The sequence below is a fragment of the Echinops telfairi genome, unplaced genomic scaffold (genome assembly GCF_000313985.2).
Source record: "Echinops telfairi isolate 266 unplaced genomic scaffold, ASM31398v2 ScPeMD7_11;HRSCAF=52, whole genome shotgun sequence".
Lineage (NCBI taxonomy): Eukaryota > Metazoa > Chordata > Mammalia > Afrosoricida > Tenrecidae > Echinops > Echinops telfairi.
In genome coordinates this window covers 36,910,854-36,938,355 of record NW_022103908.1, presented here as the reverse complement: position 1 = coordinate 36,938,355, position 27,502 = coordinate 36,910,854, and the positions used below count along the sequence as shown (strand labels likewise).

Here is a 27,502-nt window from a genome sequence, read left to right as displayed (position 1 = left end):
GGGACAGGCCACAGGAGAGAGTCATAGTCACCTCACAGGAGAGAGTCACACCAATGACCTGGGCAACAGGCAGGCTGCCGCCTGGGAAACCATTAGACCCAAAGGAAAAGTCTGATTACTTGATTGGCTTGATCACGTGTTAAAAAAATCAGTTTTAATTGAAGTTTTGCAGTTCTTGTGGTTCACCAGCCACTAGCAATGGATACAAAAGAAAAAACTCCAAAACCAAATTTAGATACATAAAGATAACAGTAGGAAAAAAATGTGGGGCCGGAGGAAATGTACTGTTACCATGACTGCACTCAATTGTAAACAATACAAAGATGAGAGCAGGGGGCTTCAAATTGGTCACAGAAAAAGAGTTAAAAATAATGGAATTTTTCCATAGAGCTTATTCATATTACATGATCATAATGTAAACACAAAATATTGAGTCAATCCCAAATAATATTGACCTAGTGGAATGGTGGTAGGGGTAAACCCAGGACTATTGGTGAGTATCTGTGATGTGAGAGTGCTAAATTTATCTCATTTTGCCCGGTACTTCCCTCTTATCGACCATTTTGTTATCTGACCTTTCTCTTTTAGGACACCCTTGAGCACTCCTGGCATCACAAGCTATGCTAGGTCAGCAGTTTGAGCCCGCTCCACAGGAGAAAGATAAGACTTTCTACTCATGTATGATTTACAGTCTCAGAATCCCACTGGGCAGTTCTACTCCAGCCTGGAGGGCCACTAAGAGTCAGAATTAACTAGATGGCAGTGCGTTTAATTTTGTATTTGAAAAAATTCTCCCGTGGTGCCCACAGAGAACTGGGCACCACTTGGGCTGCAGTTGGCCCAGTGCGCCCTCTGCTGGCCACCCTGAGTGATCTGCTGGTGACCCTGGCAAAGACCAAGCCAAACTTTGATCTTGGGACATCTTCTTTTCGTTGTCTGAGACACCCCAGAGTAGGCATGGAGGACACCGGGCATTGGCAGGATGACACAGGGTGTGGGCCAGCAGGGTGAGGCTGGAAGATGGGCCAAAGGTACTGGGAAGGCCCAGGGAGGGCAGGACAGAAATCTGGGGAGAGGAAAAGCATCCTGTGGGATTCCCGCTGAAGGCAGGGTGCCAGCTGCCGTGCAGGGTTGGTGTGGAATGTGGCAGATGTCTGGCAGCACCCAGCCACAACCCCTCATTTCTGTGGTGGGTTCTTTGGTGGGAAAGAATGTGCTCTGGGAGCCTGATGGGTAGTGAGTGAGCGGCAGCAGGCAGGGACAACTGAGCCAAAGCTGGGATGCACCCCGACTCTCACATTATGCTGATGTCTCATGATGCCCTGGTCTTTGGAAGCTGACTCTGTTGATAGAGAGGATCGGGTGTATGAGACATTGTGTGCTTGTTGTCTTGTGCCATCTGGAAGATTCCTACTCATAGTGGTCCCGTGTGTTACAGACACTGCCAGGCCTTTGCACACTCTGTACCACCAGATGGGTTTGAACTGCCAGACTTCCAGTGACCAGTTGAGTATAGATGGTTCTGCCACTCGGGGCCTGCATTAAGAAATTAGGTAATCTCCCAAACTCATAAATTAAGACATACCAATGTAAAATCATGATTTAAAGACGTGGAAGTGAACACCAGGGTTGAAAGTTACTTCCTCAGAGCATCAGGGAGGAGTGCTTGGGAGAGCTCAGAGAGATAGTGAATGACCATTTGGAGTTACAGGCTTTGGAATACTATTTGCCTTTTCCACACTACGATGATTCTAAATTGGAGAAATATTAAGTTGGCTTTGAAATCACTGGAATCACAGAAGCAGCAGAGAGAGGCTGTAAAAGCAGATTACGTGGCAGGGGAGAAGAGGTGGGGGCGGGAAAGGTCGATGGTTCATTGCTTGGCCTCCATCAGAACTCATCTCAGGCCTGAGAACAAAGGAGGGAGGCACTCCCCATCTGCTCTGTATAAGCTACATTGGATTACTAATGTTCCCTGGGCAACACCTGTGTTGTGCTTACACTCCCTTCACGCATAGCCATAGCACACGCGCACAATCTTTCCCAATAGCACACGCGCACAATCTTTCCCAACATCAATACCACCCTTAAACAGATCCCTGCCTCAGCTCAGGTTCCATTTCCCCCATCTCAGCATTCCACTCACCTCTCCTATTCGATTTCTGTTAAGACTGCCTTGACTCGCAGCTGCTTTTTAAGCTAAAGATCCCAGATGATGAGGGCAGGAACTATGTTGCATCAGTTTCTGGAATCCATTCCTCCTATAGCGTCATGAAGGAAACTGACATGTCCTAACTGTTGTTAGGTCCCCTCGAATCCACTCTAACTCAAAGCCACCCGATGTACAATAGACAAAATACTAGTCAGCCCTGCACCATCCTCACAGTTGTTATGTTTGAGCCCATTGTTACACCCACTGTGTCAATCCATTTCATCGAGAGTCTTCCTCGGTTTTTGTGGACACTCTCCCAAGCATGGTGTGTGCTTCTCCACAGACTGATCTGACCTCATGACATCCCTGAAGTATAAGAGAGGAAGTCTCACCCTCCCCATTTCTGAGGCTGATTAGGGCTGTCCTTCCAAGACAGGTGTATTCTTCTGACAGTCCATGATGCTTTCCATAGTTTTCCCCAGCACCACAGCCTAAACACAACAGTCCTGCTCTGCTCCTCCTTATTAATTTTCCAGTCTTCATATGCATATAAGACCATTGTAAAGACCATGGCTTGGGTCAGACACACCCTAGTCCTCAAAGTGACACGATGTCTCTACTCTGAGACACTTTAAAGGGACCTTTTGTGCCAAATTTGCCTAATGCAATACATCATTTTATTTCTTGGCTGCTGTTTTAATGAGTGTTGAATTTTGGATCCAAAGAAATGAAAACTTTGATAAGCTCAGTCTTCTCTCTGTTTGTCCTAGTGTGGCCCATGGGTCCACTTGTCAGGGTTTCGGTTTCCCTTACTTTGATGGCAATCCGTACTGAAGCCTGGGGTCTTAGGGTTCAATCAACAAGTGCTGCAGGTCCTTGCTATTGGCAACCAAGTCTCTGTCAGCATTGTTGTCCAAGTCCGATGCTACATCCTTCTGCATATCGTCAAGCTTCTTGGCGACTTGCTCAGCATATTAACTGAATAAGTATTGTTCAAAAAATACTATGTGGGCAATGAATGTACAATTTATGTATGTATGGATTGTGATAAGAGTTGTATGAGCCCCTAAAAAAACGATTAAAATAAAAAAATACTATGTAACATCATATCATTTGTTTTTCCTTATGATCCATTTAATTTGTTCTAGAGTTTAATGTTTTCTGCTCTCTTTTCTATTGAAGTTTTTATCTTTTACTTTATTATTATTGTTAGTTTAAATTTTTTTTATTTTAGTGTTCTCTGTATATAGATCCAGGATAGGTAAATCTATAGAGACAGTAACTGGATTAATGGTTCCTTGGGGAATGGCAGGGGAGGTTGGGGGGCAATGGGGAGCTACTAATAAGTACAAAATATTCTAAAACTGTGGTGATGATTGTACAACTCTTCTTGATGTGATTGAACTATTGAATTGTGTGATATATATGCCGATAAAACTGTTGGGGGGCAGATACAACCATGATACACACCTTTGTTGATTGTAAACCATGTACTACTTCCTTGTTCTGCTCAAGCAATTGCCTCATGATATATGCACACATTCCACCTGAGCACAAAGAAGTGTCTGCATTGCCCTTTCTTCTCAATGTTACCTGTCGTTTGTTATAATCCAGACAGGGACTGCCTTTGCATAGTCAATAAAGCACAGGTAAACACCTCTCTAGCACTCCCTGCTTTCAGCCAAAGGTCATGTGACATCAGCAACACTGTGCCTCATCCCATGTCCTCTTCTGAATCCAGTTTGAATTTTGGGCAGCTCCTCCTGCAGTCATTTTTTTATTATCTTGAAACCTTTACTTCCAAATAATATTAATATTTTTGTTCATTATTTCTGCATTCTGTTGCTTCACCTTTCCTTGGAATGGACGCAAATATAGATCATTTCCAATCAGTTGGCCAGGTCTTCCCGATTTCTTGATATAGACTAGTTAGTACTTCCAGACCTGCATCAACTTATTGAAGCATTTCACTTGGTATTCTGCAACATTTTCTCCCCATTAATGCCTTTCTTCGGTGCAGCTTGGACTTCTTTTAATACATCTGTTCTTCATCATATACTACCTCTTGAAATGGCTGAATGTCGACCAAGACATTGTGGTTCAGTGAGAGTACATTTTTTCCATATTCTTTTGATGCTCCCTAAAGAGTTCAATGTTTCCACATAGAATCATTCAATACCGCAGCTCAGCCTGTGAATTTTCCCCTTTGGTTCCTTCAGCTCGAGGTGTGCTGAGCATGTTTCACCTTTCTCCATCGAGATCCTGGCACACCGCCTTCTAGTGTCTTCCAGTATGTATCTTCTCAAGCTGCCCTTTGAAAATACTCTTTTACCTCATAACGTCTTCCATGCATTTTACTCTATATTCAAGAGCACTTTCCAGTCTCTAGTGATATCCACTTTGGTCTTTTTGTGTCTTCCTGTCTTTAAATACCTGCGTTGCTGTGATAGAGCGCTTCTCCATGGTCTCCCCACGGATGTAATATGATTTCCGTGCCGTCCATCTGCTGAAATCCACATGCACAGTCCACTTTTTAATGTTGTTGTAAAAGGCTATTTGTAAGGAAGAAGTCGTTGGTGTTGCAAGCTTTATTGCTTTCAGCAAATCTATATTTTCCAATTACTGATTCTTCCTCTTTGTTTCCTACTTCCACATTTCAGTCGACAATAATTAGCAATTCATCTGGGTTTCATGTTTGATCAGTTTCAGAGGTGAGAAGTTGATAGCATTTTTCAGTTTCCTCATCACTAGCTGTGTTAACTGGACTGCATGGTAGGCATATAGCTAGTATCCCATCCCAGACAGTGTTGTACCACCAGATCCATCTCGAAATACTCTTTTTTAACAATGAATGTGAATTTGTTGTTCCCACCAAAATAAGGATCCTTGATCATCCAACCCAAAATGCCAATCCATTTCAGCTCCTCAATGTCTATAATGTTAATCTTTACACATTCCACTTTATTTTTGATGACTTTTAAGTTCCCTAGATCCATACTTCATACATTCCATGACCTGATTTTTAATGTTTGTTTTCAATTGTTTCTTTTAATTTTTAATTGTGCCCCCTTAGTAACTAAGGGTTCGGAAAGCCGTGCTTCATCCCTGTCTGTCATTGAGGTCAACTCTACTTTCAGGTGGGACCCCTTTCTCAGTCCTGTCTTGAACATCTTTTCACCTGTGTGTCTCACCTGCTGGCATTATGTCTGACAGCACACCGCTGCTAGTCCTAAGGTTTTCCGTAGCAAATCTCTCTAAAGTGGACAGCCTCTTTCTTCTTTGTAGTCAGATCTTAGTGCGGAAGCACCGCTGAAATGTGTTCACCATGTGTGACCCTGCTAGTATTGAGATACCGGTGACATAGATTCCAGCATGGCAGCACCTTGCAAGCCACCTCAACATGACAAACTGATAGATGAGTGGGGCAGGTTGTGCCTAACAGATATTAATTAACTGACGAACTCAGTCTCTCATGAGATGTAAAATCTGTTCAGTCAGTTGGCCACGTTGGCCCAGAGCTTAACACCTGCATCCACATAAATAAGTATTCGTGGAAATTAAGGGAGTTTTGCTTGTTTATTCTAATTTTAAGACAATCTGGTGTGTTTTGCTCCTAAAGGGGATGAGCAAGCACAGGGGCTAAACTGTTACCTAAATGTCTGGCTAATGCTTCCTTCGTATGTTAGAGTTGTCAACTTGTAAGGTACTGTTTTGATTTGAGTTTGGATTGAGTTCCAGGTCACCTGGGACTGAGGAAAATGTCGCAAATAGCTTGCCTCCTACGTTTTCTGTGACAGAAGCCCCACATATCCCCCTGTGTGGGGGGCATAGCCTAGGATGTGGCAGGAAAGGGGACACCTTGCATGAGGCCAGGCCTTGAGATACTTACTCAGTGACTGCAGCGAGAGGCCACCTACCCAGTGATGTGGCCAGGTCACTAAGTTAGGGAGTGTGGCAGAGCCAAGAGTGGACCCAGAGCTTCTCACTCTTAATTTAAGTCCCTTTCTATTTAATTCAGGATTTATACTCTGAGCTCCAACTCATTCTATAAGAACTCCAATTATCTTAGAAACATTGACAAGATTATTCTAAAACATCTCATTTACAATGAATTTGTAAAATTCCTATCAATATTGTGGTACATGCATGCAAAGGAATACTCTTCAGCCATTACAAGAAGGATGGGAGACCTGCTAGTTCTCATGCAGGGTCCTTCTGAGTCACGATTGATAGTAGTGATTTAAAAAAAACAAAAACAAACCCTCTGATACAGGGAGACCTTTAACATACGTGAAAACCAGTGTCAAAAAGTACTGCCACTAGAGTTCTGGTTCAGGCATGTGGTTAAACATGCCTCTGCAGTCAGTGGTGTGGTCAAGTTTTCCGACTATTACACTTATCCTTGCCTCAGTAGGGGTTGTGGTAATTATATAATGTGTTGTCAATTGGAGACTTAAGATCAGTGGTTCTCAACCTGTGGGTTGCAACCCCTTTGTGGGTCAAACGACCCTTTCACAGGGGTCACCCAATTCATAATAGTAGCAAAATGACAGTTATGAAGTTGCAATGAAAATAATTTTATGGTTCGGGGGTCACCACCCCATGAGGAACTGTATGAAAGGATCGCGGCATTAGGAAGGTTGAGAACAACCGTTTAAGAGTGAAGGGGGTGGGGTTTAGCTGTCAATCAGGTTACAGCTTGATGACCTCATTTGGAGGTGCTAAGGAGATAAATAGCTCACTGGAGGTGGGACACACATGCGCGCGCGCTCTCTCTCTCTGCTTCGTCTTCCTTCTGATAAAACACATGGAGCTATGCTAGAGCTCTGGAGCTGGAGGTGCCACATGGAGACCCATGCCAGCACTGAGATGTTTCTACCACCACTGAATTTACAAGACTTTCCACCCACTGGCCTGTGATCTTCCTGCATTCCGCATTATTGCATGAATTTCATGAGTCTGAAGAGGAGTTTATAGATTGGTATTGGACAGATGGGCTAATACCGAACTTAGGAACTTGATCTTGACTCGGCTGGGAGGTTTTCTCAATATTCAACTGCTCTTGTATAGAAAGCTCTTTCTTTCTTTTTTTTTAACTAAAGCAGCATTTATTTGTCTTTATACCGTCGGAACTTGATGCATAGTAGGTACGAGTGAACTATCCACCGGATGAAAGAAAACCTTTATCTGTCCAAAGATAAATACCAGCTAAATAGAATAAATTTCTATGGGCTCAAAGCCACATGAACTAGACTCGACGGACCAGTCACACCCTGTCCTATAAGGTGCTACACATCAGAATCGACTCAGTGGCAATGGGTTTGAGTTTCTGAGTAACCCTTCCCAAAATAAATCTGGGCACTTCAGTTTACAGCACGTTAAAATGGCAGTTTCAGCATCCGTGAGGGGCTCGCAATAGTGTCCTCTTTGAAATATTGAATTTGGGGAACAAGAAGTATACAGGGGCTATATTGGCTGTAGAGGGGGAAGGCTTCCCAAACAAATTCCCAGGACATCCATGGTGATGGAAACAATTCCTTGGCACAATTTTTCTAGCCCTTGTCTCACCAACTTCTTCATCATAAACCCCAGAGATTACCCTGTTTCCTCCAAAATCATCAAGATGAACCCTTCAGAATCTCAAAGACAGTCGCTGTAACCCGCTGAGCCCTCCTCGGTGTGAAGGAACTGACCCAGCCAGCGTGCCCCAGGCGTCATTCATTGGCTTGGGCCTTGTCACTGTTTTGTTTGAGATGAACTTGTTTGTCCCTAAAGACTCCCAGTCCATTTCAATTTTACTTTCCCTCTCTTTTTGTTCCTTTAAAGCTACTCAAACCACTAGTTGGGTTTGAAGGATAAGGAAGCTGGCGGGATAAAGCTCTTTCTTATATACACGTCTCCCTGGATTTGTTTCTCTAGTCTACCCAGACTAACACAGGGGCTTTCAAAAAGGAGTGCTTTTTTTGTGCCATGCGGTGGGCGGGGAGGGGGAAGGATTTTGTGATTCAGGGCTAATACCAGATTTTTAACAAAAGCAAAAGTGGTCAAATCACTGCAACTTTGATGCGAGTTGACGGGACTCCTGCTCCCCAGAAAGCAGTTATTTTTAGATGGATCCAGCAATCTAACAGTAGACTGAGGCAGAGGGGTCAGCTCAGAAGGTTATGGTGACTATGTCGTGAAATTCCAAAGAAGTAATCTTTCCAAGTTTTCTCAGATGACACAGGAAAATTGTGAGGGCCTGTTAGGTCGACGTTTTAAGAACATTGAAGACTGCATTGATGAGAATGGGGCTACGAAAGTTGGCCCCTTTGAGAGATTTGGTTGTTCCCCATAGAGAGAATATGCCTGGTCCTTCTTTGAGGGTCCCAAGAGGTGCCCTGGGAGAAACTTTGTGCGTTGCTGGAAAGCCCGGATCGTCCCCTGTCTTAGGTGCCTTGGTTCCCCAGGTCAAGGAGCGTGGGGGAGGAGCATCACAGGAGCCCCGGAAAGGATGCCCACGGTGCTGTTCTGAAGTGTTGCTGATTGAAGCATGCGGAGTGCTTTGGGGAAGGGTCAGAGAGATGGAAACATGGGTGGAGAATACGTCAAGAAGCAAGAGCGACATATTTTGACATTTTAGCTTAATAAAGGTTGTCATGAACTTTTAGAAATACTTGCTGACTTACCCTTGTGCCCAAGGAAAAGCACGCGTGGAGTAGCACAACCTCCTTCAAGTGTTTGCTCACTGTCTTCTCCCTTCCAAGGACTCTCTCCATGAGCCCTGTTTCTTCATCTCTCTCTCTTCTCCCCGGCCCCCTACCCCAGGAGTGTTGATCCCTCTCTGATACAGTATGTATTTTACTGTGAAGCTTGTGTCTCACACATTGGAATGTATGTTACATGAGGGACATTGTTTCTGATTTTGTCTTTTACTGCTTCGCCCCCCCCCCTCCCGATTGCCTTGGAATGAATGGATGGATTTGTATTAAAAATGTTATGATGTAGCTGGGACAGTCTTGCATGATAGAAGGACACATTCAGTGTACGAACCTAACAGTAGTTACATCTGCTTTAAAGAATGTCAGGCCCTGGGATGTGTGAGAGAAAGAGAGGTGAAGAGACCCTGCTCTGCTTCGAGAGCTGACTTACAGGCTGGCGCCATCGTGCCCTGAAATCTCCCTGCCCTGCTCATACATACCCGACCAATGTGTGTAGTACTTGGAGAAGTCTGAGAGAGTGTTTACCATAGTCATGTGTTCCGATGGAGCAAGACCGACAGGCAGAAACTAAGCCTCTTCATCAGCCTGAATAAAGTCGATGTAGAATGTCGACTCACAAGGTTGTAAATCTACCTCATGTTGTACTGATGATACGGAATGCCAATCACACTGCTTACAGGTAAGCTGTGAACACCTACAAACCTGCTTCAGGAGAGATAAACCCCTCCGAGATGCATGGAATGGTTTGAGCCGCTACACAAACTCACGTACCTATAGGCAGTCCTTGGCAACACTTCAAACATTGAATAGGTTGTAGACCCTTTTATTTTTTTTTACTAAACCAAACCAAACTCAGTGCCCTCCAATCAATTATGGTTCACAGGATAAATATTAGGGTCTTCAGGAAACTTGAGAAAAAACAATAAAATTTGTCAAGGACATTTTTTCACAATGTTTCAAAGCCCTCCTGTAGTTATAAAACCCAGACCCAAACCCACAAACCCACTGCATTGAGTCAATTCCAACTCAAAACAATGACATCTTGGGTTTCCAAGAGAGCAAATCTTCAAGGGGAGACGGCTTCCTCCTTCTCCGGAGGAATGGTGGGGGCTGGATCAGTCCAATGTCCGCTCGCAGGGCCATCAAGGAGCCTCACATTTTATGGAAACACTCTTCCAGCTGCCTGCCCCATGTTTTCACTTACCCCTTGTCACTGCTCAAAAGGCCAGTATTAAAAGAACATTACAAGGACTTTTTTTCCCCTCTGACTAAAAGAAATAAAAAATAAAGTTCAGACTATTTAACACACTTCCCACGCTTGTTAGATGAGCTAAGGGGAACCAAACCCAAACGATCAAACGCACGGCCATCCAGTTGACTCTGACTCATAGTAACCACAAGGGTCAGGGGGTTCCAAGTCTGTAAATCTTTAGGGGAGTGAAAAACTCCATCTTTCTCCCAAAGAGTGGCTGGTGGTTTCAAACTGATGACTTTGTGTTGAGCAGTCTAACATGTAGCCCACTACATCACCAGGGCAAAACACTATAAATGGGATTCTTTATTAGAGGTGTTTTTCTTTTTGTAATGAAAAAAATTAAAAAGATACATGTCAATAGTAAGATATATGCCATTAAAAGTTAGTTTTCCTGAAAACTGATGGAGCCCTGCTATCAAAAGATACAGCGTCTGGGGTCTTAAAGACTTGAAGGTAAACAAGTGGCCATCTAGCTCAGCAACAAAGCCCACATGGAAGTACACCAGCTTGTGTGATCACGAGGTGCCGAAGGGATCAGTTATCAGGCATCAAAGAACAAAAAATCCTATCATTGTGAATGAGGGAATGGAGAGTGGAGTGGTAACCCAAAGCCCATCTGTAGGCAACTGGACATCCCCTTACAGAAGGGTCACAGGGAGGAGACAAGCCAGTCAGGGTGCAGTGTAGCAACGATGAAGCATACAACTTTCCTCTAGTTCTTTAATGCTTCCTCTCCCCCACTATACTGATCCCAATTCTACCTTACAAATCTGGCTAGACCAGAGGATGTACACTGGTACAGATAGGAACTGGAAACACAGGGAATCCAGGGCAGATGACCCCTTCAGGACCAGTGTTGAGAGTGGCGATACCGGGAGGGTGGAAGGAAGGTGGGGTGGAAAGGGGGCATTACTTATAACCTCATCCATGGGGGACAGATCAGAGAAAAGTGGATGAAGGGAGACATTGGACAGTGTAAGATATAACAAAATAATAATAATTTATAAATTATCAAGGGTTCATAACGGAGTGGGGAGTGGGGAGTGAAGGGAGAGAATGAGGAACTGATACCAAGGGCTTAAGTGGAGAGCAAATGTTGGAATGATGAGGGCAACGAATGTCGAAATGTGCTTGATACAATTGATGTATGTATAGATTGTGATTAGAGTTGTATGAGCCCCCATTAAAAAGATTTTTTTTAAAGTCTTCTTGATGAAGGGTTGAGCTCTTCAGGTAACCTGCTTTGCTACCAAGACCCGTTTCCATGGAGCCCCTTCTGGCTCTGGGTACCCCTGCAGGGCACACAGAACTGCCCCAAAGGGTTTCCAAAGCAGCCCGGAAGCCTGCCTGAGAGCAGACAAGCTCATCGCTCTCCCACAGAGAGGCTGGCGGATTTGAGCCACCAATCCTTTGGTTAATAGCTGGACTTTTTATTTTTTTATTTTTTTAAAATTTTTTTTTCTGAACTTTTTATTTTTAATCATTGTATTGGGAGGCTCTTACAAATCATCATTCAGTTGTATTAAGCGCATTTGTACGCAGGTTACCATCACCATTTCCAAAACATTTTCTTTCTACTTGAGTCGCTGGTATTGCCCTCTTTTGACCCTCCCTCCCCGACTCTCTCACCCTCATAAATCCTTGATCAGTTATTTATTATTGTTGCTATTTCGTGTCTTACACTGTCCATTGTTTCCTTTCACTCACATTCCTGTTATTCATCCCCTTTGGTGGGGGGAGGCTATATATCCAGCCTTGTGATGGGTTCCCCCTTTCTTCCACTTCTCCCTCCCCAACCATTGCCCTCCCCTCATGATATCGTTGTTCCCACTACTGTTCCTGACGGTTTTATCTGTCCTGAATTCCATGTGTCGAGAGCTCTTATCTTTACCAATGTGTGTACTCTTGTCTAGGCAGATTTGTAAGGTAGAACTGGGTCCTGGTAGTGGGGGGAGGAAGCATTCAGGAACTAGAGGAATGATGTATGTTTCATTGGTGCTATACTGCACCCTGGTTGAATTGTCCTTTCCTCATAACCCTTCTGTGGGGGGATGTCCAATTGTCTACAGATGGGCTTTGGAGCTCCACCCCAAGCCCCCTCTTTCACATCAACATAATTGTTTGTTTTGGATCTTTTGATACCTGATCGCATGGACACCTCATGATCACACAGGCTGGTGTGCTTCTTCCTTGTGGGCTTATTTGCTTCCTTGCTAGATGGCTGCTTTTTTATCTTTAAGCCTTTAAGACCCCAGCCATTATATCTTTTGATAGCAGGGCACCATCCATTTTCTTCGCCACATTTGCTTATGCACCCATTTTGTCTTCAGTGATCATGTCAGGTAGGTGAGTATCGAAGAGTTCCAGATTATTAAAGCAAAGTGTTCATGAGTTTAGGGAGGCCTTGAGCAAAGGCCCAAAGTCTATCTGCTATCTTAATACTTTAACATATAAATATATGTTCATTGGCCTCTATCCCTTTCATTATGAATTAATATATTTGCATGCCTATAGCCATAACTCTATAAATAGCTTTTTCTTCCTACTTCTTTCCTCTATTTCCTTAAATTTCCTCCTGTGTAACTGTCATGCTCACCCTCCACTCAGCTCCCAGTAATTCCTCTTGGAAACGTTGCACTTGATCAATCCCACCAGGCCTCCTCGCCATCATTTTTAGATCTCTTGTTCCCTCATCTTTGAGTTTGTTGGCTCCCCACTCTGCTCCTCCTCCATGCCCCATCCTCTTCCATGGCATCTCCCATGTCCCCTCTCCATGTCCACCAGTCCCCTTGGTTTCTCCTCAGGATTGTTTGTCCTGCCCATCTTATATAGGTAGACATAGGGCAAAAGAAAAAAAAAATACCATTAGATAGTTCCAGGTCTGTCTGCTGACCCTTATGAGTGTTTTCCAATCAGGTCTGATGAGGTGCCAAACCCTGGCCCACGAGTCAGAGTTTCTTTTCAGGATTCCTTGGGGGACTTTGTTAATTTGCTCCCCTTGCTCCCTGTTGCACTCCCTTTGCAACTTGCTCCACTATGCATTGGGCAGACCAGGCATACTTTCCGCACAATGTCTCCAGTGCTGACCCCCGCAGTGCTATGGGGCAGTGAGGGACTGTTGTGTCTTGTGGTGGAGCCAGCCCTATGGTCCTCTGTGAATTGGCTGCTCAGAGCAGGAAAGTCATCCCAGGGGCTTGGTGGGCCATGATGAGATTCATTCTCTCCCTCTCTCTCTCTCTTAGTTCACACCCATGTGGTCTGGACAGGCCCACCACTCTCCCCAGGCTATATCTTCAGTGTTGTCCTCTGTATTACATTCTTTTCTGGGGAGGGGATCAACATAACTTGGCTTGGGCCTGGCCCTGTCACCAGGGTGCCTTAAAAAAGCAACAACAATGTTATATTGGTACAACTCTTATCAGGACATCCTAACTTGATAGCAGATAACTTGGATTAGAATTGTTAGCACAGGAAACCGTACACAATTGTTTTATGAGCATCCATTTTGTTGCCAATAAAGAAATAAATAAGCCCATTTGCTGTGATGTTCAAAGGAGCAAGCTTTGGCTGCCCAGAACTGGTCCTCTCACGTCTGGCTGCCAAAGCCTGGTCTAACATTTGACTTGTCACCTGCCTGAATGACAATGTCCCTGGAAACCACAGGCTTGCTGCTCAGTGGTTATGTTGTTTGATTGCTCCTTGACCCTTTTCCAAGAATCCTAATTTGCTCAAGGGAGTCTCACAAAGGAAAAGTGAGTTTGCATCTGCTTAGGGAAATGTGCCCGAAATAATGACTTCCCAGGAACTGAGAACAGAATGGAATGGAATGGATTGCTAAGCCAGTTTGAGCAGGCAGAAAGCAACCTGGGCCTCGTAACTCTTACAAAAGGAGCCATGCAGCTGGTCAGACCCAGCTCAGCTCACCGAATGCCTCTGCAAGCGTGGGGTGCCGTCCCTGTGGGTCCTAACTGCCTCCGTGCCTGCACTCACAGCTTAAGTTTAACTTACACGTCTAAGATGATGCGGATTTCTCGATTCAGCCCTGCAGAGCCCAGTGTAGTCATTGCTCTCCGAGGTATGTTACCGGATCCAAACTTAAAACGTGGGACCTCTGGGACGACTGCCCGGAGTAGCACCCCCTCCTTCAAGTGTTTACTCACTGTCCTCTCTCTTTCAATGATTCCTTCTATAATCCCTGTTTCTTCATCACCCTCTCTCTGTGCCTCTGGGAGTATTTCCTCTCTGCTAGAGGCTGGTGGTGCTGGTGGTGCTCTTCTGTGACCATACTGCCAGGGTGGCCAGGAGTGATGGTGAGTGCGTTGATGTGTGATCGTATCCATTGCAGAGAAAAAGAGAAACAGAGAGCTTCACTCCGAATAGTTCTCGCTGACTGAGCTTGAAAGGAAGCAGTAGTCAAAAGAGTCTATAGTAAAGCCTCTAGTAGCCAAGTCATGGGGGAGTTGGGGCAAACAACGAAGGGAGCTTTGTCAGTGTGTACTTTGGGAACTCCATTTCTTGTCCTCCCCACCCCACTGATGTTTAAAAAAAAGAAAAAGGAAACATAGTTGATTCTTTTAATCTCCCCATAGCCTCCGGGTCACCAGGAGTCAGAGTCGACTTGATGGCACAGAGTTTGGCTCGGTTGGGTAGCCTCAAGGCCAGGAACTCTTTGAAATGGCAAAGATGGAAACCAAAGAAAACAAAGCTCTTCAAATAAGACCCCAAGGCTAGATTCTCCTTTTTTATTTTTTTGGCCTAACAACTATCTGGTGTTCAGTAAAAGGAAGCAAAACCATATGTGTAAGCTATTGAGATTAAGTTTTTTTCTTAAAAAAAAAAAGAAAAAGGAAATCCTAGTTGGGCACAATGGTAATGAGAATTTACCTTTTTGCAAAATTTAAATCTATCTTGAACACAATTAGAAAATTATTAAGCGACCTTCCTTTCAAAGCCTGCAAGCAATTGCCTGTTCCCACTAATAAGAGAACATGTTTTACAAGGTTCATGTTGATTAATTGACAAACGCTGATAAAATCAAAGCAGTGCTGAAATGCCGTGCAACAGCTGTGGTGTAAATTACTCTGCTCAATAATGTTTCAAGTGGCTATACATTTATGGCTTACCTTTCGATAAAGATTGCTGTCCTAATGGCAGCGTCCGTTGTGGGAATTTATGTGTGGAGATGGCGGTCAGGAACCAGGGGAAGCACTAAACATCCCCGTGGCTGCATGTGCCTTTCGGCTCAATGAAAATCTTTGGTCACGCTGACCATTTTAAAGGCAGATGATTTATCTTTGGGGGGAGAGGAACATTAACACATTTTAATATACTTGTACTTTGAAAATCATGCATCCGGGACCAACCTAAGTATACTATTCCCATATGTTTGATAGCTTCAACTGAAAAAAACAACAACAGTATTATAAATCCCTAGGTTTTCACCATCCACTGGGAGCATCCTTTCCGAGTCCATTGGCAGCCCTCTGATGGCGCCAACGATGAGCTCCGTTGAAGGGCCGCTATCTGACTCTTCCAGGCTGCAGTCTATTGCAGATGTCTGAGATGCTGGGCCAGACCTAGATTCTTGTTTGTGCTTATGAGTGACTATGCATCCCAAAGGTTCTACTCCAATTGGGCCAGCCTTGAAGGGCCAAAGGATGTCAGCAGAGGGTAGATGAGAAAGGAGTTGAATGGTTTGAATATAGGTCAGGCCTAGAATTTCCTGGAGGGTCCCTGCTCCTCTCCTGCTGTGGTCCAGGCCCATGGGCAAGACCCCACACTCGAGCGCCTGAAGGATCCCATGCCGATGTAAGGGTCCAACCAACCCTGAAGTTTTGTCCAAAAAGCCTGGGATGACCTGCCTCATGTGCATGCCTGTGAAATTAGGTACCCTCCAAAAATATCTTTTGATATAGTCAGCAAAGTAATTTCAATCACGCATTTCTCGGCCTTACTACAGGCCACACATTGTGCTGGTCCTGGAGCAGATACTGTAGATCTAAACTGGATAGGCTCTCTGTCCTCAAAGGACTTCATGTATCCATGCATGTCTCTGAGCATTGCAGTTTAGTATTTAACAGATAGATTTCTCTCATCAACACACTGTTTGCACGTTCCAGACACATTCCAGACATGATCGTAGCTGTGTGTTTGGTACATAGCAGACACCTCTATGTTGTAGTGGTCTCCTGAGGCCAGTGGCATTAGCTCCTGTGTTGTTGGCCTCATCTCAGTCGCTGTTCACGGATGAGTGGTTCAACTCAGTTGTCCTGAGCTGCTAGACCTAGCTTGAGATTGGCATCGGACCAGTGGCACTGAACAGAGCTCATCGGCCTAAACTCCATCAAAGGGAACCTCGTCCTCGACATGGGCATAGGGGGCTGTGGAGCAGGAATATAGGACTTTGGGATGAGAAGATTACAAGCACCTGAGACAGGTGACACAGCGCTGGTGGCACAGCGGATGAAGCATTGGACTGCTAGCCAAAGGGTCCGTGGTCCAGACTTAGCGGGCTCGCCTGAGAGAAACAGAAGGCAATCTGGTTCGGTCAAGAGTCGCCGCCCAGGAAACCCTCCAGGGCAGTTCGATGCCCTGCCAGGTCTCCGAGTCTGAATGTGCTCAGCAGCAGTAGGATTGCTTTGTGGGGAGAACACAGGTGAGAAATAGGTGGCTGTGGATTACAGTAGTGGCAGATGACACTGGATGTGAGCCAAGGTCAGGCCTTGGGGTAGGGCAGTCTGCATGATGGGGTCAAAAGACTTCCAAGGCACGGACTGGACGGTGAGGGCAGAGGGAGAGTGGTGATGGGGGCAGGGATGCATCGGCCAGTCCATGAAATCAGATTCAGTTCATCACCAGGGAAGCTATGAGAGCCGACTGGTGACTCAGTCAGTACTGGAACATTCTAAAAGATGAGGAGCTGCTGGGATGGGTGCAGCTACCAGGAGACCCAGGTTTAAGACTATCCAACAGGGAGGATGAGCCCTGCCACCTGGAACTCGGGCTGCACCAAGGGACACGTGCTCCTGGCCACCCAGGCCACGGGGCTCTCTGCGCAGGAGCGGCAGCCGGACGAGCCTTTCTCCACCCGCGCTCATGATGTGCCCGCAGCCCAGGCACCCTCGAAACCATGTCTGGCACGAAGCAGACACTCCACAAATATTCACCAGGCTGACCTGCGTTCTGGGAAGGAGGCAGGTTCCAAAACACGGTGATTTTCATAGGAAAATCTAAAAATTAAATCTTCCCGGCACTTAATAAAAACTAAAATTCATGAGCTGGGCAGTCTGGCCCACGCGGGGGAGGATGCCACGTCTTCTCCCCAGCCCCTGCTTTATCCTGGGGCTTGCCCCTGCTCCTCCTCAGCTTGCTTCTGGGATCGAGTTGTTCCCGAAGAACTCGGGGAGCTCCGGAGCGGATGGTTAGACTAGACGGCGTTGTCCCTGGGGTAGAATTCAGATTCCGGTGAGGAAAGAAAGAAATGTCAAATGGGACAGAAAGTGATGCGGACCCTGTGGAGCTCTCAGGTTCTATGCCGAGCACAATCTTGGCGAGAGGGCAGAACTTTGCTCAGTGGCTTGTATCACGCCCAGTCTCTCCTTATCTTCTGTCAGGAAGAAAATGCCACTGGGGGTCCTTTCATGTGTATGTATAGGGGAAATAAATCATCCTGTGTAACATTCGTAAAGCTGTATTGTGCTTCTATGGCATGTCACACAGAAAGTTGTAACACACAATATTACTTAAAACTGCCTGTGTCACCCAGGTGGGCCGTGGACTCTAACAAAGATCCAACGGGGGGCATCCATTGCCAAGGACTCTGGATTCCCTGAGCTGTGAAATGGCCCAGAGCCATTCCTGGCTCACACTCTGAAACCATATTCCCTGTTTTTGACACTAGATGGGGTATTATTATTACAGTGACTCTAAAAGGGAAAATACTTACAACTCAGATGGAAAAGTTTCATTTAGACCAACCAAGCATGTTGGAGCAGGCATGAGTCATGGGCATTTGGACTGGCCCCATCCTCTTGCTGTGGTGAAAGTGCTGCGATGCATGGGGGTGCATCCGGCTCTGACTTCTGAGGGATATCTGCCCAGCAGAGGCAGAGCTGGATCACACGGAAGTTCTGTTCTCAATGACAGTATTTGAGGTAACGCCGTATCGCTTTCCACAATGGTGGTAGATTCCTAACAGACCTTCTTTCATAGAACATTCAAGTCACTGGGGTTTTAAGGGGACTGTCAAAGGTTGACGAGTGTCCCGTCTACTCCCTCTCATTTCTATGAAAGACAGCACCCCTTGCTCACAGGCCTACAGTGCTCCTTCACGTTTATATCTCATTTCTCGAAGCATCCTCATTTTTTCAGTCTACCAAGGTGCTTCTTTTTTTTTTTTAATCATTTTATTAGGGGCTCATATGACTCTTATCACAATCCATACATACATCAATTGTGTAAAGCACATTCGTACATTCATTGCCCTCCTCATTCTCAAAACATTTGCTCTCCACTTAAGCCCCCAGCATCAGGTCCTCATTTTTCCCCTCCCTCCCCACTCCCCTCTCCCTCATGAGCCCTTGATAATTTATAAATTATTATTTTGTCATATCTTGCCCTGTCTGACGTCTCCCTTCAACCACTTTTCTGTTGTCTATCCCCCAGGGAGGAGGTCACATATAGATCCTTGTAATCGGTTCCCTCTTTCCAACCCACTCTCCCTCTACCCTCCTGGTATCACCACTCTCAACATTGGTCCTGAAAGGGTCATCCGCCCTGGATTCCCTGTGTTTCTAGTTCCTATCTGTACCAGTGTACATCCTCTGGTCTAGCCAGATTTATAAGGTAGAATTGGGATCATGATAGTTGGGGAGGGGATGGGGCGAAGCATTCAGGAACTAGAGAAAAGTTGTATGCTTCATCATTGCTACACTGCACCCTGACTGGCTCGTCTCTTCCCCGCGACCCTTCTGTAAGGGGATGTCCAGTTGCCTACAGATCGGCTTTGGGTTACCACTCCACACTCCACTTCCTCATTCACAATGATATCATGTTTTGTTCTGATGACGCCTGATAACTGATCCCTTCGACACTTTGTGATCGCACAGGCTGGTGTGCTTCTTCCATGTGGGCTTTGTTGCTTCTGAGCTAAATGTTCTGCTTGTTTACCTTCAAGCCTTTAAGACCCCAGATGCTACACCTTTTGATAGCCCGGCACCATCAGCTTTCTTCGCCACATTTGCTTATGCACCCATTTGTCTTCAGCGATTGTATCATGGAGGTGAGCACATAATGATATGATTTTTTGGTCTTTGACGCCAGATAACTGATTCCTTCGGCACCTCGCGATCACACAGGCTGATGTGTTCTTCCACCAAGGTGCTTCTTAGTGCATCTCAGACCCCTAGAATACCTGAAAGAAAGGCAAATAAAACACCACTTCATTTATGCAATTTTTGTTTCATGTTTGACATTGCAACTGAGAACTTTTGGAAGCAAAGCAGTTCTATGAATCTAATTTTAATAACCCTGCGTGTGTGGCCTGGGTTGTATTTCCAGGCTGGAATGCCTCCACTCATCCCTTAAGACCCAGCTCAAATGCCATCTGCCATCTCCTCTGCCGAGCCTCCACCCTCCTCACCCCCATAGCCCTCCCAGAATCTTCTCTCACTACTGCCAGAGAAGTTTCTTTTTTTCCACTTGAATGCAGCATTTATCCAGTTTGCTACCTTTTCATTTTTAAAGGCCAGTTGCTATTGAGTTGACTCCAACCCATAGCACCCCCACGTGCAGAACTTTGCTCTGTGAGGTTTTCAATGGCTGTGACCTTTTGGAAGCAGATCCCATGGTCTGTCGACCCGACCCAAGTCCCTCTGAGTGGGCTTAAACTACTAACCTTTCGGTTTGTAGCTGAATGCTTGGTGGTTTGCCTCACCCAAGGGCTCCTAGTCCATGAGTGGCTGGTGCTCTGGAGGAGCTGGCTCGGACTCACAGCAGGCCCTTGTAGCACAACAGAATGAAACCTGGCCAGTCCCCTGCCAGCCTCACAGTGGGCGCAAGGTTTGAATCCATTGTTGAGCCACTTTGTCAATCCATGTTTTAGAATTTTTTTTTCTTTAAGCTCACCGTCTATTTTCCGGTGCATGATATCCTTCTCTAAGAATTGGTTGCTCCTGATAACATGTTCATTCTCTTAAGGAGCATTCTGGCTCACGCCTTCCAAGACAGATTGGTTTGCTCTTCTGTTGCACCACGACACCTTTCATATTCTTCGTCGGCACCATCGCTTGAACGCATCCGTTCCACTTCTGATACAGTTCTGGTCCTTTAGAGGCAGTTATCTGTGTGTCTGTCCTGACAGCCCTGTGCGTCTGGGACCTGAAACCAGGGACTCTGGACTGTGCCTGATCGGCTTGAGTCACTTTTACAGACCATGGTGGACGCTGTGCACTGGACTACATTTTTATGGGGTGGGGTCCCCATAAAAATGTCAGTGCTCTGCATTTTCATTTAAGTGGTCTGAACTTTGGGGGCATGTATCAAGGAAATATATGACTCACAAGTAATGGTATTACAAAATTTCCAGGGAAGTGGTCCTGAGGTTTAGTATCTCTTAAACACTTTTATGTTGGAGCTAAAGGTGTTCTATAAATGAAGTGCACACCACCATGCATGATCACTCATGTGTTCCCCAGGAGTGCAGATGGCAGAAAGATGGTCATGAACTCGCTTTGCTTTATGCACAAGATGTTTACCAGAAAATTTGTGTGTATGTTGAATTTCTGCAAATTATATTCTGCCTTAAGTGCACCAAAGGCACAGTTTAAAGAGTGCATTTTCCACGTGTAAGACATTTATTGAAAACAAATAATCTTTGGACTTACCAGGGAATTTGCCTGATATAAAGGAGGGTTTTTCCTAGCAAGATCCTGTATTCCAATCAAAATTATCCTGGCATTCAATGTGTTTTTCCATAGCTGATCTAAACCACTGGACTTCCTTCTAAGGAGATTTTTCACTCAAGCCACAGACATCCTTACCCTCAGAAAGTGAATGCATGCCTCCACGTCACAAAGTTAGCATGTCTTCTGTGTGGTCTCTGGTTTAGTTCTACAAGGAAATTATGAGCATGGGCACTTAATTGATTTGAACAAATCTGATTGGAAGGAATTAGTATCTTTTGCTTTTAATTTGCAAGAAGAGCTGATAGGAATGCTTACACAGAACTGGAATTTAGAATCGAAAACCCAATAAAAAGCTGAGCCCAGTACTTACTTACTATCGAAGGAACTGGGAACAGAAAGCATATCTGTTCTTATTTACATTGTTTTCCTTCTCACCACACTGGCCAGAAAGGGCGGAGAGAGAGGTGGGAGTGCTGTGGACCCTGGGGTGCTCATTGTTGAGGGTGTCTGGGGAGGGATACAGGCAGTGAGTGGGGCCTCTGTGTTCAGCGTCTCTGGCTGCAGCACCTCCTGCCTCCCAGGGGAGGCCAGAGCCGAGTGCTTCTACTGATGACTCCACAGAGGAAAAAAGTCATGTTCTTGGCTCTGGAGCCCGATGTTTTGATACTCTCAGCACCTGTCATGTGGAAACCCCAATGTTTTTAGACAGAGGTTTCACTGTGTGTTTTAGACTGAATCATGCAGAGTCCCGCCCACCTCCCTCAAAAAACATAAATCCAAACAGCTAGGCCTGTGGGTAATAATTCCACTTGGGCAGGGGTCGTTGTTACGAGAATCAGGCGAGCTTAATGTGGGGTATAGCTTAAGTCAATCTATTTTGAGATATAAGAGATTAAACACGAAAGCTAGGAAGCAGAGACGGGGGAAGAGAGGGGCAGGAGCCCAGAGAGAGAAGGACCTGCCCAGAGCCAGTGGAGGAAGAGCGCTTGAGAGCACCCTCGCCGTCCCCCAGAGCCGGCACCCTGAATTGGACCTCTGGCCTCCCAAACTGTGAGAGCAGACATTTGTCCGTGAAAGCCCCCTTCCTGTGGGTTGTCTGTTCTAGCTGCACGAGATAACTCAGACAGGGGCCGAAAGACAGCACAGAGGTTGACTTTTTTCAGGAAACCACGCTAGAAGTGTTGAGTATCTTTAACATCCACATGCAGCTGTTGGTGTGTTGTCGGTCTCCTTAACTGGACGGCTGAGACCTGCCTGCACGCATACCCTCCTGACCGGAGAACTATGAGACAGATGCTGGGGAACCAGTAGACGCTGGGGAACCAGTCTGACTCAGTGTCTTTCCCCTTCGTTTAGCTCTGGGCATGGAAGCTCCGGTGTCCCATTCTGCCCCAGCTGTCCCATACCCCAGCAGCTTAATTTCTTGGGGGAGCTAGGTGGTGTCTGAGTGTTTGTGTTGTAAGCATCTCTGGGTGGGTGGATGAGCACTTGGGTTGTCCCTGGTTTTAATCTTCCCTGGTCATATGATCACATTCGATTTTCATTTTCTGATCTTTGGGGTCAGAGCTGTGAAGGTTGGTAGCTGGCTGGGGATAAATATCCAAAGGTGGCTGTCACTGTCAGACCTGCAGGATGGCCTTGGGGAGTAGGGGGGGCAGTTCAAGGACAGGGCTGCCAGCGGTAGCCAGGAGCATCCAGCAGTATTCCCAGGTTAGTCGCTAGGTTTCAAGGGAGTTGTGCTGGCTTCCTCTTCGCCTCAGTTCTCCCCTCTCCTTCATGGTACGTCCCTGTCTAGACTACGTCCCCTGTCTAGACTACGTCCCCTGTCTAGACTACGTCCCCTGTCTAGACTACGTCCCCTGTCTAGACGATTGAAGTGGCTTGCGATTCTGAAAGTCCGGAAGGAGGAACTGGTTTGGAAAAGCAGACTGCCTTCAGAAGAGACGACACCTCGACATACCTTTAGCTTGATGGTGTGCCACCGAGTCGATGCCAACTATTGTGACTCCATAGTGCTCTGGTGGACAAAATGTAGGCGGGTTCTCAGGATAAAATCTTTCCAGGAGCCGGTCACCAGGTCTTTGTTCCCCTGGAGCCAGTGGTTTCAAACCACTGAACATTTGATTAGCAGTTAAGCACTTCAGCTTGGGCCACGTAGACTCCTCTCGAGTTTAGGCTGTGTGAACCGCGAACAAACTCTCCATCAGTTAACTGGCTCCATCAGTTCAGTAATACTTCACCAGCTTTGTAGTTAATAAGGAGTCTTTTTCAAGTCCTATACAACCAAGTCTGCATCTCAGAAAGTATTCAGAGAACATTTCTCAACGAATCCACCGGGTTCAGTAGGGGATTGTTCCAACAGCTTAAGCCTACGTTTATACATCCAGTGCTGTGCCACGGCAGCTGATGTTCAGAATCTGTTCAGAATCGGAAAATGTCACCAATATTAGAATCAATAGGACAGTTGCTCCATTTTCTCTGATCTTTCACCCTTGACATTTTTGTTTTTAATACAGATTACAGGCTGGTTATTTTGTAGGGCACCCTTGATGTTGGTCTGTCCAACACTCTCAGGACTGCACAGAGGTGATGTCCTTTTGCCAAGGGGACCATAGATATGCTATCTCCCTCTCGGCACATCTTATCAGTGTACCTCGTGGCATGTCAACGACCCATGACTGCCTTCAGCATGTGCTGTGTATAGCATTCATTGAAGCACTAGTATTCTCTCCTTAGCTAACCAAATGATATTGTTAATCCGAATATGGTATCTTCTGTCATTCTGATGATTGAGGAGTAGATGTAATGTCCAAATGAAAACTATGCTTTGTAAATATAATACACTGTCTGCCAGCATTAACGTACGGCTATCTACCCAGCCCTGTGTGGGTTCTTTTTATTCCTTTACTGCACTTATCCCTGTTGGCAGTATCCCGGCTGGAGGGACGGCATCTCAGAGCGTGCCAGCTGCACCCCCTGACCTGGGAAACCCGAGCTGTGAGAAGAAGAGGAGGTGATGCCTGTGAATGTGGCAGCATGCCCTCGGGAGTTGGCAAGTCTTAGGCAAAGAAGAATGCTCATTATGGTCGCTGCATATGGAACTATTCATATTCAGTCTCAGGACCGTCAAGTACCAAACATGGCATCACTGAGTTGAACGTTGTGAGAACGGTTGGCAGATGTTTACCCTTTTCAGCAGGGTCACACCGAGAAACACAGCTAAGGGGTTAATATTCGGTTGTTTAATAGTTCTGACTCTTCCAGTTGGTCATCCATTTCCACTCCAGTCATTTTTCTACCAATAGACCCTTTTGCTTTCTCATTAATTCATCCTTCCACTCATTTATTTGTGCTGGACCTAACGGTTGGACTTGGTCAATAAGACAGCAACAGTATGAGGACCTCTGGCTCGGTAGGTGTCGAGAAGAAGCAGAAACAGCACCTCAGTGCATCTCCCAGCTTGAATCCATGTCTCTTTTGCTCGTTTGGAGATAGCACCCCAAGTTTTAATTGGCTATTTCAGGTAGGGAGCTGTCCTATGTAATCTCAATGTTCTTGAAACCAAAGTGTTTCTATGAGATTTAAAAACAAAACAAAACAAAAAAAACCCTCTAAATATGTTTTGTCTGTAGCTGTATGTTTTCTATTGTTTCTGAAGACATTGTCTGCGACATGGATAATTCTGTAGTTATATCAGACGTGATGCAATGTGGCTTAAAGTTTTCATTTGAACAAAAAAACTTGGTTCATTGCCTATGAATTCATTGAATGCCTACGCTTTCCTGGGAGTTGGACACACAATTGTGAAAAAAGAAACAGAATTCCCGCCCACTGGGAACTTTAGGTCAGGAAGAGAGATGGGCATGGGAAGAAGAAATGGGGGCAAAATATGTGTTTGGAAATTCAGAGGCTCTTCTACAGTGAGGAGCAGATTGCTCTGAGGGAAGATACTCCCCACTAGTGGAAGATGTAAACAGTGGGCCCCAGCAGGCCCGTGGGGCCTCAGCTGGGACAGTCTGCACAGGGAAGGGAGGAGCGACGCCACGGCGTGATCACAATCAGGAACCCTGAAGAGTGGAAAGGTCTGAAAGGCCAGCTGTGCAAACTTCCCATGAGGTGTTGCTTTAGGAAGCATAGAAGACCAACCAGCTTCTTCGCCCCAAGCCTTCATACAGTTTTCCCTCCTTAATGAATTAACGGATCCAGCACCTTGTTGACTGGATAGTACAGTAGCCGTCAAATATCACTAAGCATTCGATGCTCACGAGAAGCTATTTTAAGAGACCTAGGGACGAGGTTCCAATCCACAGGACAACATGCTAAGTGGAAGGAACGGTGCTACTCTGTCTTATAGGGCTGCCATGAGTCTGAATCTCTTCTGTGGCAGTGACGAGTACACGTTAAAGTCTTTCGGTTTTTATTGTGTAAATTTCAGTTCAATCTTAACAAAAAGATCTGGTGAGCAAGGAAAGCAAAAAGACTACACCGCCTTTGTCCCAGGTTGGACTTGTGTGTGTCACTGTGGTCCCAAGACTGGATCTGCCACTTACTTCTCCTGAGACTATCTGGTGCTAACTTTGATGTCCTCTCCACCCATCTCCAACAATGCCTGCCATTCCCTGTGGGCCGGTTTACTCGGCCATTCCAAATCACAGAAGACTCTTCTTAGAGAGCGGAGTGAGCCGCACAAAAGAGGAAGCGAGCGTTTCCTTCAGCCTTGTTTTTTCATTAAACTAGAGTGTTGCTCTCTCTTCTTGTTCCTAACCCTTCAACTATTTTAAAATAGCCAACCTTGAGTTTTGCTTTGGTTTTGGGTTTTTTTTGCCCCTAAATGTTTGGTCCCAGTCCTTCAAGATCCAGCCATTTCCATCCAGCATTCTTCTAAGAATTATTTTCTACACTTCTCTGATGGTCTTTAATTGTGTGTCCATTTTCCATAGGTTTCCCATGTCCTTTCAGAATCACCCTTCATCAGACGCGTCCTCAAAAAGATGCAGTGGTTGCTATAATGGTACCCTCCACCCCCAGTCATCTTCCTAGGGTTATGACGATAAGGCTATGGAATCAAATTTTATTTCTCAGAATGTCTCGACATGTCCTTCTTATTTGCGCTGGTATTTATTTGCTCACATCATACTCATCTCTTCTCTGACCTTTCAAATCAGTTTCCCTAAGTTAATGGTAGGGATCTGATGAGAATAGCTGCTTGCTCTTCTTCCCACTATGGGCTTCAGTAGAGGGGAGAGAGATGCTCTCTGAGTCCTGTCTCTTTCACATGGTGAGTGAGTTTATTTTTTCCCGCTGATCAATACTAAAGCTATTATATTGTTCTTTTCTGTCATCAAAGATTGTAAACAGAATCGTGCCATCTTTAGCCTGGCTTAAGTGAACAGTTGCAAATCTATTCTCCATGAGTTTGTTTGTTTTTGTCCCACCTTTCCACCTTCCTGAAAGGAGCCCTGGTGGCATAGTGGTTACATGTAGGACTGCTAACCCCAAGATCAGCAGTTCAAGATGACCAGCTGCTCTGAGGGAGAATCATAGAGCTTTCTGGGAATAGTGATACCAGAAGGATAGGGGGTAGTGGGGGAGAGGAAGGGAGAAAGGGGGAACTGATGGTAATGATCAACACATAACCATACACCCCTCTCCAGGGGGAAGAACAACAGAAAACATGGGGTACAGGAGACAGCGGTCGGTGTGAGAGATGAAAATAATAACAATGTACAATCTATCAGGGGGTTATGAGTGGGGAGGGTGGGAAAAGCTGATACCAAGGGCTCAACAGAAAGTAAATATCTAGAAAAGAATTTGGGCAACATATGTACAAACATGCCTGATTCAATTGATGTATGGATTGTGATAAGAGTTGTATGAGCCCCCAATAAAATGATTTTTGAAAAAATACAGTCCCAGAAACCCACACGGGCAGTTCTCTCTTGTCCTGTACATCGCTAGGCATCATAATCAACTCAATGGCTGCTGTTATCGTTAGGTGCTATCTAGTGAGCGCTGACCCATAGCAGCCCTGTGCACAACAGAATGAAACTGCATGGTCCTGTGCCATCCTCACAATTGTTGTAATGCCCGAGCCCACTGATGCAGCCACTGTGTCAATCCACGCTCCATCTGACAGCAGCGACGATGTCACTTTCCCATAGGATTTCTTCGGATTCTGACCCGACCTTCCGGTAGTTCCCTGGCCATGTACTGCTGCAGCCCAGTGGCAGTGAATTTTTAAAGTAGGGGATGCTTTGTTTATTTTGCCTCGCATTGGTTACAGAATTGTGAATTTGCTTTCCGTGTTGTAAAAATGTGCTGTACTTTCTTCTATGCATTCAGTAGAAAGCCCTAGTTTTCCTATTTCAGGAATTGGTGAGTACATGCGTGTTTATATTGCTAAGTCTTTCTTAACCATTACTGTCTATCCTTTAGATTGACCAATTCGTACCCTGCCTCACTTTGGTTTTTCTAGTTGATGAACTAGCGT

The 27,502-nt window shown here is 45.5% G+C and overlaps 1 protein-coding gene across 2 annotated transcripts in view; it reads left to right on the top strand.

Moving 5' to 3' along the window:
- ENOX1 (ecto-NOX disulfide-thiol exchanger 1) overlaps nt 1–27,502 on the top strand; it is a 344,421-nt gene that overhangs the window by 40,984 nt on the left and 275,935 nt on the right. The window contains exon 1 of one of the 2 annotated variants that reach the window (XM_013005981.3): nt 14,137–14,183. The exons of the other annotated variant lie outside the window; for it this stretch is intronic. The gene's annotated coding sequence lies outside the window, so the exon portion shown is untranslated. Of the gene's footprint in view, nt 1–14,136; nt 14,184–27,502 lie in introns of those variants that run through there. 2 annotated transcript variants of the gene reach the window in all.